This window comes from Camellia sinensis, chromosome 8 (assembly GCF_055761805.1).
Source record: "Camellia sinensis isolate YWXY chromosome 8, ASM5576180v1, whole genome shotgun sequence".
In the NCBI taxonomy this organism is placed as follows: domain Eukaryota; kingdom Viridiplantae; phylum Streptophyta; class Magnoliopsida; order Ericales; family Theaceae; genus Camellia; species Camellia sinensis.
The window spans coordinates 181,659,171-181,669,251 of record NC_138968.1 but is presented as its reverse complement, the minus strand read 5'-3'; the positions used below and the strand labels follow the sequence as shown (position 1 = coordinate 181,669,251).

The following is a 10,081-nucleotide window of genomic DNA, read 5'->3' as shown; positions in this document are numbered from 1 at the left end:
GTAATCAGGCCGGCCCTGCCCTAAGGCAGATAAGACTTGTGCCTTAGGTTTCATATTTTGGTCTAAAAATAGGACTCTCAAATTTAAAAAATTGTTATAGATTTAACTCTTTTTTTTTTTGGTTTTAACTTTAAGATTAATTTAAAGGGCCCCAAATGTTTTATTGGGTCCATGTATAATTTAGCCCATATTTATTTATAAATATGTTTGGCCCATATTTATTAAAATGAAAATATATAAATAAACAAATAAAAAACAATAGGACCCTAAATTTAGTAAAACATATAAACATATATAACATGGGGCCCCTAAATTTGGCTAAAAAATATGGCCCCTAAATTTGGTAAAATATTATAGGCTCAATTTTTTTTTTTTTTTTGGTTTTAGTATCAATTTAAAGGGCCCCAAAATATTTTTTTGGGTCCATGTATGATTTACTCCATATTTATTTATAAGTGTAGTTTGGTCCATATTTATTAAAATGAAAATATATATTAAAAAAAAAAGTGTTTGGGCTCAAGAAAAATAATACATATAATATATGGGTCCTATTTTTTTTATTTTTCATTTTTACCTTCTTTATCTATTAGATTTTAGTTGAATAAATAATTTTGCTCAAATTTTTTTACCTAGGTCTTTATCAATTTTAATTGAATAATTTTTTCCTAATTTTTTTGTTCTAATTTTGTTTTATTAAATTGTTTTATTTATAATTTTAATAATTATATGTGTAAGTAAATTTTTTTATGGTTACAAACAAATAAAAAAATTGTAACTTATCATTTTATTCATAAATTTTTTTTCAATATAAAAGGACCCCATTTCCGAAATTCGCCTTAGGCCCCGACGAACTCGGGGCCGGCCCTGTTTGTAACGCTATTTTCTTTTACAATAATGCTCATGAAATAACTGCTAAACAGTTTTCATATATAACATATCTTCCTCCATTTCAAATTGTCCAAAAGTTTAGATGCAAAATTGCAAACGCATCATATTTGCACTCACCTCTAGTGTGTATATATATATATATATGCGGGGGGTGAATTTCACACTAACAGAATCGGAATTATTAGAATGATTTAGGAACCGTGACTTGCAAGGCAGAGAACACCATAAGCGTTGCCTGATAGGGGTATGACTAGAGAAGCCCCTCTGATGCCAAAGTTAGAAATCCAAAAAGAGATAATAAGAGCAAAGGAATGGAAAGAACTAGGGTTTAGAGAGTTTCCGTGTGTCCTCTAAAGAAGATATATACCTTTTATAAAGTTCCTCCCTTGCTCTCCAATCTGCACATGCTCAGCTCAGCTCATCGTCATGCCTAGAATAAGGGGGCCACCATTTTGTTAGGCTTAACGTCCATCAGTGTAATTCGTTATCCCATGTGACTAAAGATGCTTCCCCATCTGACCTCACCGAATATCTAAAGCCTCTCGTGATGTGGCCTTCTTCCATGAACAAACCGTCACCTATCCACTTATGCTCTTAGATCACTGCTTCCTTGATCAATCCATGCTTTTCAGCACCACTGCTCTTATAGGAGTTCAGTCAAAGTTGGCTGACCAATCCAGCTTCACAAGGTCATTTTGACCCCCTTCAACATACACACACACGTATATATATTAATTTCGAGGTATGTTCCACTTAGTTATTTTGTTTTATTTTGATCGTTTCCGTATGTATGATCACTTCACCAATCAATCATTGCAATCAAAGCTATAATAGTTTTTTTACTATAGTTTCCAACATGTTTATTTGAACTTTTTCATTGCTTTGCTAAATGGATTGATATCAAATTAAATTCTGGATTTGTTGGTCTGCATTCTCCATCACTACACATCCTTTATTCAGAGAAACATTGTTGCCATATAACAGCCGGTGACTCGAACATTAGGTATTAGCTAGAAGTGGATGTTCCACCTCTAAATTGATTACAAACTATACTGATTAGACATCATTTTCATTCTGATTCTATATTGACTTGTTTTCTTGTATATCCCACTAGAGTACAGGACAGTCTATGTTGATGGCTTTCCCTTCATAGCGGTTTCCATTACTTTGAAACAGAATTTAATGAGGTGAGACCAAAATTTCTGTTCATAAACTGTTTCAAACTGTCGATGTTGCAACTTGCTAGGTTGTCTTTCTCATTTCTTCTTGTATTTTTCATCATTAATGCATAACTAAAATAAAAGTTTATTATTCTGTAGAGATTTTACAGGCGCAGCAATTTTATTGAAGGCCTTAACGTTACTGAAGAAATTTTGAGCCCACACTCAATCATGAGGCAACTAAATGACCAAATTACTCTTGCAAAAGCTCTTGTTGTGATTGCAAAAGAAAGCAACAACCCTCAGTTTGCATGGGAACTAAGTTCCAAAATCCGTAACATACAACTTCTTCTTTCAAATGCAGCGACTAAGGAAACACCATTGACAGCAGAAAATTCGAAGATAGCAATTCGTGATATGGCTCTTTTGCTATATGAAGCCCAGCAACTCCATTATGATAGTGCAACCATGATCATGAGATTGAAAGCTAGAATCCAATTGCTTGAAGAACAAGCCAGCTCGCTAACTGATAGGAGATCAAAGTATGGGCAAATAGCTGCTGAGGAAGTCCCAAAAAGCTTCTACTGCCTTGGTGTCAGGTTGACCATTGAATGGTTTAGGAACTCAACTTCCAAAACTGAACTCAAAGGAGGAAGCCAGGTTGCAGACAAACTTAAAGACAACAGCCTCTATCATTTCTGTGTCTTTTCTGACAACATTGTTGCGGATCGGGGGTACACCAGGAAACTCAAACAAGCAATAACACACAAGATTTAACGTGGTTCGGCAAGTCGCCTACGTCCACGGGCAGCGGATTCACTATATTGAACAAAATGGTAAGAATTACAACACTCTCTGTAATTCTCTCTCTCTGTTTGCTCTCTAAGCTCACACCTCTCTGTTATCTCAGCTGTACCTCTCAACTCTCCTTAGCTTCTCTATATATAGAGATTACAAATGCAAGAGAAAGTCTTTGAAATGAGCTGGCTGCCAGCCCATTGTTGTGCTTTCGGTGGCTTTACAGATTGAAGCTTCACATGGCTTCTCATGGCCTCATGGCCAACTCACATGGCCTCATGGCTTCCCCACCATGTAGCTGGCTGCCACTTTCCACCACATGGCTAGAATCTGTAGCCAATATTCAACAATCTCCACCTTGGCGAGGATTCTCTTATCCAACATAGTGATCGATCAACACTGCCATGCACCCGAAGGTGCTCAGTTCCGAGAGATGTTGACCAAGTCCAAACAATGTTGGAACTTGATCCCAGAAACTACCTTTGTGAGCATATCGGCCGGATTATCTGCAGTACCAATCTTTTGAAGCAGAATATCCCCTTCATTCACAATTTCTCGGATGAAATGGAAACGGACATCAATGTGCTTGGTGCGGGCATGATGAACCTGGTTCTTTGCCAAACAAATGGCACTCTGACTGTCACAAAACACCTCAACGTGCTTCAGAACAATTCCCAAGTCTTCAATCAACCCATGTAGCCAAATAGCTTCTTTAAAGGCTTCTGTCACTGCCATGTACTCTGCCTCTGTAGTAGACAAAGCCACCGTTGACTGAAACGTTGACCTCCAACTTACCGGCCCTTTAGCAAGCGTAAATAAATACCCTGTTGTTGACCGGCGTTTGTCTAAGTCACCAGCATAATCTGAGTCCACATATCCTTCCAAATTCTGCCTGAGTCGGTTATCTCTCTCGAACTTCAATCCCAGATTGACCGTGCCATGTATGTACCTTAGGACCCATTTCACTGCCTGCCAGTGATCTTTTCCTGGATCATGCATATACCTGCTTACCATACTCACAGCATGCGAGATGTCAAGCCGTGTACAAACCATAGCATACATTAATGCACCAACTGCATTTGCATATGGAACCTGTGCCATATGCTTCCGTTCTTCTTCTGTGCGTGAAGACAACGAAACACTAAGCTTGAAATGAGGGGCCAATGGTGTACTTACAGCTTTGGTTTTCCCATTGATGCTAAATCTGTCTAACACCTTTTTCAGATACTGGGTTTGTGTCAGACAAACCGTGCCCTTCTTCCTGTCTCTCTTGATCTCCATGCCAAGAACTTTCTTTGCTTCTCCCAAATCCTTCATTTCAAACTCCTTTGCTAACTGTGCCTTGAGTTTGTCAATCTCCACCTTGCTCGTAGATGCAATCAGCATATCATCTACATATAAGAGCAAATAGATGAAGGAACTGTCGGGAAGCTTACGGAAATATACACAATGATCAAATTGACTTCTTGTGTATTTTGTCTCCATCATGAACCGATCAAATCGCTTATACCACTGTCTCGGGGATTGCTTCAATCCGTACAACGATTTGTTCAGCTTACAGGCCCAATTCTCTTTTCCAGCAATTTTGAAACCATCTGGCTGGGATATGTATATCTCCTCTTCAAGATCTCCATATAAGAAGGCAGTTTTGACATTGAGTTGGGCGAGCTCGAGATCAAATTGTGCAACCAAAGCTAACAAGATGCGAATAGACGTGTGCTTCACAACAGGTGAGAATACCTCATTGTAGTCTATTCCTTCCTGCTGAGCATAGCCTTTAGCTACCAATCTAGCTTTGAATCTGATGTTGTCTCTGCCTGGAATGCCTTCCTTCTTGGTGTAAACCCACTTACACCCAATTGTTTTCTTGCCTTTTGGAAGTTGCACCAACTCCCAAGTCTGGTTCTTGTGAAGTGACCCGATCTCTTCATCCATAGCCTCCTTCCATTTGACACTTTCTGCATTATGCACGGCTTCTTTGAAAGTGCGCGGAACATTGTCTTCAATGATTGGAAGTGCATAGGCTACCATATCGGTCATCCAACTGGGTTGCTTAGTAACCCTTTTTCCTTTCCTGATTGCAATGGGTTCTGATTGTTGCGGAGCCTCTGGATCTTCATTTTCATCTGAACTCTCTTCAGAGCTATCCTCTGAGACTTCTTCAGGATGGTTGATTGGTTGACTAGTCTTTGCTGGAGTCTCAAACTCCACCTGCACTGACTTCTTCAATGCTTCCTCATTCTGTTGAGGATCTGGTTGCTTCAGCATTGCAGACTCATCAAAGGTAACGTCTCTTCTGATGAGAACTTTCTTTGATTCAGGGCACCACAGTCTGTATCCCTTGACACCGTCACTGAAGCCCAAGAAGATGGCTTTCTTGGCTCTTGGATCCAACTTAGATTCTGTAACATGAAAATATGCTGGACATCCAAAGATACGTAACTGATCATAATCAGTAACTGGGACTCCTGACCATACCTCCATGGGAGTCTTCCCATCTAATGCTGCAGTAGGTAGTCTGTTGACAAGATGACGAGCATAGTTCAATGCCTCGCCCCAAAATGCCTTGCTCAATCCAGACTGTGACAGCATACACCGGACTTTCTCCACCAAAGTGCGGTTCATGCGTTCTGCAACTCCATTCTGCTGCGGTATTCCAGGAACTGTGAAATGTCTCACTATCCCTGCATTCTGGCAAACCTCAAAGAAGGGATCTGATGTATATTCTCCACCATTGTCAGATTTGAGCTTTTTGATCCGTCTGCCTGTCTGGGTCTCAATCATCTTCTTCCACGTAAGAAAGATGTCTAAGACTTCATCTTTGTGTTTCATTGTATAAATCCAAACTCTTCTAGAGAAATCATCAATGAACGACACAAAGTAGTGTTTACCTCCCAACGAAGCAATCTTGGAAGGACCCCATACGTCGGTGTGGACGTAGGCTAGAATCCCTTTGGTACGGTGAATTGCAGTACCAAACTTGATTCTTGTTTGCTTGCCCAATACACAATGCTCGCAGAACTCAAGCTTCCCCGTCTTGGCGCCTTTCAACAGGCCTTGCTTTACCAACCCTTGTAAAGCCTTCTCACCAACATGCCCTAGGCGAATGTGCCAAAGTTTGGAAGTGTCTGATGCATCATCTTCTGAGCTGGTGGAGACAGCCACTCTCCCTGTGACTGTAGAGCCATCTAGGAAATATAAATTTCCTTGTCGAGTACCCTTCATTGCAACCAATACTCCTCGAACAACTTTAAGGACTCCACCTTCCATGGTTACTCTGTAACCTTTGGAGTCTAAAACTCCCACTGAGATGAGATTCTTGGTTAGATCTGGTACATACCGTACATCTTCAAGAATTCTGATTGTTCCATCATGGATCTTCAATTTAATTGTTCCAATCCCCTTTGTCTGGCAAGCTTGGTCGTTGCCCATCAGCACAACTCCTCCATCGAACTCTCATAAGCTCGAGAACCACTGCTTGTTAGGACACATATGGAATGAACATCCGGAATCTATTATCCATTCATCAGACTGGCCATATGATGAAACTGTGAAGGCTCCTTCTTCATCATTATCTCCATCTCGTGCAATATTCACCTTCTCTTCTGTCTTGTCTTTATTTGGACAATCTTTTGCCCAATGCCCCTTCTCGCGACAAGCTGCACACTCGTCTTTTGCAAGACGTCTTTTGTCTGAAGGTTTCCCCCTGGATTTTGAGCGAGACTTTCCTCGCCCTGTATTTCTTCTGTTATTTGTTCTGCCTCTGACTGTTAATGCCTCGGATGTTGAGTCCCTGTTTGCAGACTTATCTTTCCTTCTGAACTCATTGTTCACCAAGGCGTTTGCAACATCAATATACTTGATCTTCTCTTTACCGTACAGTAAAGTAATAGTGAGATGATCATACGAGTCAGGCAAGGAATTTAACAATAACAGTGCTTTGTCTTCATCACCAACGTGATCATCCAAATTCTTCAAATCCGTAATAATTTTGTTGAAGTTATTTAGGTGTTCGTTCATCGAAATACCTTTAATGTAGTCGAAACGAAACAACCTCTTCCTCAAGTAGAGCCGGTTCTCAATACTCTTTGTCATGAACTTATCTTCCAGCGCCTTCCAAAGCTTCTTCGCAATATCATATTCTGTAAAGGCATACTTCTCCTCTTTTGCAAGGCAAAGTCGGATGGAACTGCAGGCCAGGAGATTCACCCTCTCCCATTCTATCTCGTCCAGGTCATCTGGTTTGTCTCCCAGAGTGAAGTGCAGGTTCATTTGGACAAGCATATCCTTAACTTCACATCTCCACATGCCGAAGTTGCTGCTTCCATCGAACTTCTCTACCTCGAACTTGGCATGGGACACCGGGGTCCAATGCCTAGAAGTGCTTGTACTGGCTGAATTATTTACGGACTCGGTTGATCTAGATTCTGCCATTTTTTAGAAAACTTCAATTCAAAAAACTGACCATACAGATGTGTCCGGAATACTCCAAATAGTTGGGAAGCACTATTGGATCGTCAAAAACGGACTCCGAATGGCTCCGATCTGGCAAAAACACTTTGGACGGGTCAGATCTGCAGAATCTGGTGCGCTGAGATGCACCGGATAATTACCAGATTGTAAACAGATGATTGCCCTCAGCTGCTCTTCTAGTGTATTGCGAGCAACCAGCATTCTCAACTTTATCAATAAATAATACTCCCTCCTAGCTTTCTCACCACGGATAACTGCAAGATTAAATTACCTTTTATTACATAATTGAAACCCCTGTGATAGTAAACAGGTTTCTCTGAATCCAATCTAATTAAGATATCATTGAAAGTGTAGACTTCAATCTAGGACTTGTATTTGGAACTTCAAAGCCTAAACATGTTTCAAGACAAAAGTTTAGTAAGGTTTCAAAGAGTTGCTATCTGTTCTATCGCTACCTGTTCTATCAACCTAAAATGGAACACAGGTTCATGTAAACTTTTAGGTTACCAATTGTCCAAAAGCTTAAGTTGTTGGGAAATGAGCCCAACAATTATATTAAGCAATCTAATACTTCCCCTAGTGTGCAACCTTGTCTCACACATGGAGGGGCAAATACTCTACAAGCATACACATAGGGGGTGTTTGGGAAGCTGAGTTTGAGGCTAAAATAGCCTCAAATAAAAAAAAAAAGCCAAAAAGCTCCTAAACAAATACTTCATATTAATATATATATATATATATATATAGCTCGGCAATGGCCTGTCACAGTGACAGTATAAGCACAGCCTACCACAGTCACATTGACAAGTTGTTCCATTATTGGTAAATGATGATTTTGCCCCTTTACATTAATTTTGAAAAATGTGAGGTTATAGATAAATTTGTTATTTTAACTTCAAACATCATTTCAACACATTTTTCAATACGACAACTCAAATAAAAATCCATCTCATCTTCTCAATCACAAGAACTAAAATAGCCTACTAAAATAGTTAAAAAGCCAAAAAATCTCTAAACTAGCCACTTCCCAAACACCCACATAATATAGTGCACAATTAACAAACATAATGGGAGAACAAACACATTACAATAGTAACAAGATTTGAACCTAGGGCCTCCTTGAACCAGAGTTCTGATACCACATTAAGCCATAGATTGTCCAAAAAGTTTAATGAGCTAACAGACATCATGAAAATAATGAGACTACAAAACCACTAAAATACCTCTTCTGCGTGGAAAAAACAAAATCCTTAAAAAATATAAATAAATAAACTATACATATCTTACATGATTGCAGTGTTGTTACTCCTTTCTTGAGTTCGTGGAAGTCACGACGAGCCCGATGACCACGAAATCGTTTCTGCACCTCAAGTGTGCCTTGCAGAACTTGTTTTCTCGTATCCCCTAATGCAGCAATCTATGAAACAGCATCATACAACATCAGAGAAAACAATTTTCAGGGAAAATATTGCTTGAATTAGAAATAACTACATTTTACAGCTGCAAAAGCTCAGCAGGTTAACATAGAATTTTCTTTCAAGTTCTGAGTTCATGTAACTGAATACTCCTCCAGATAAAACATTTGATTAGGTGAATTTCTTAGTCAAACGTCAAGAATGATTTCTATTTCATTTTTTTCTTTTTTTTCTTTTTTCCTTTTGTTTGATTTGACCATTTTTGTTCAAGTTTATGAAGATAACCCAAAACAAATTACAAAGATGAAATTAAATCCCCACAATTATCATGAAATTAAATCAACAAATTACATGCAATTAAACAAATCCCCACAAATTACATGAAATTACATGAAATTACAAAGATGAAATTAAATCCCCACAATTTATGCCCACAAGGAACTTAAGTCCCCACAATTATCATGAAATTAAATCAACAAATTACAAAGATGAAATTGAAACTCATCAAAAAAAAAAAAAAAGGGACTTTGAAAAAACAAAAAAGAAAGAATATTCTACCCAAGAACTTGATTTCAACTATGGGTTCTGCTGCAGTAGCTTGAATGAAGATCTTTGGGACAATAGAAAATAGATAATGTTACAAAAGAACACAATTTGATCAAAGTTTTTACCTTCTTAATAAAATAACCAACGTTATCATTCCACTCCGATTCCCGAAACCTCGGCGGTAAGGCGGAAGGCTCATCTGCAAGATTTGCAGTGTCTGTTTTCTCCCAACTCTGCTCACATTCCTTCTCTTCTGGCACTGTAATAACATACGGCGATTCACCGGGAAACTTTGTCCTTTTTTCCCCCAAAACTACCAACTCTTGGTCGTTTAACCTCTCGTTTTTTGCTAGATTGATTCAACGACTTCGTTGGAGCAGCCATGGCGATCTCAACATTGAAGTTCGCTGGTGTAACAAGCCCGCGGGGGACCTCGCTACAGCTCGGACTCGACTTTTCGTAGTCACGGTTCTAAATCTGAACCAAAGAGTCCAAATCCGGCAAATCGTTTTAGGAAAACTGATTTTTGAAAGAAGTGCCAAACATGGACTGCTTTGCCAGATACAGAGTCGCCACCTAAATATTTTATTTTGGGAAATTTAGGAAACCCTGACTCGGTGCCAAAAGGCCACGTGTCCGTCATCACCAAAGTTGCCTCGGCTCGGGAACTTGGGTACGATTGGGGAAGGTCACTTCGTGAGCACCCCCGCTCGCCCGGTCATAGACCGGCCTCTACTAACCATGATATCAATTTTTGAAAACATTGTGAGTTCTTATTCCGGTTATTAGCCTAGGTTACTA

The 10,081-nt window shown here is 39.3% G+C and overlaps 1 long non-coding RNA gene across 1 annotated transcript; it reads right to left on the bottom strand.

Moving 5' to 3' along the window:
* Window positions 1–7,478: 7,478 nt before the first annotated feature.
* Window positions 7,479–9,545, bottom strand: LOC145796761 (uncharacterized). Its single transcript, XR_014337274.1, has 3 exons — window positions 9,406–9,545; window positions 8,607–8,736; window positions 7,479–7,573 (listed from the first exon to the last, which is right to left on the bottom strand). It is a non-coding gene; the product is annotated as an uncharacterized LOC145796761 (long non-coding RNA).
* Between the last annotated feature and the right edge of the window lie 536 nt (window positions 9,546–10,081).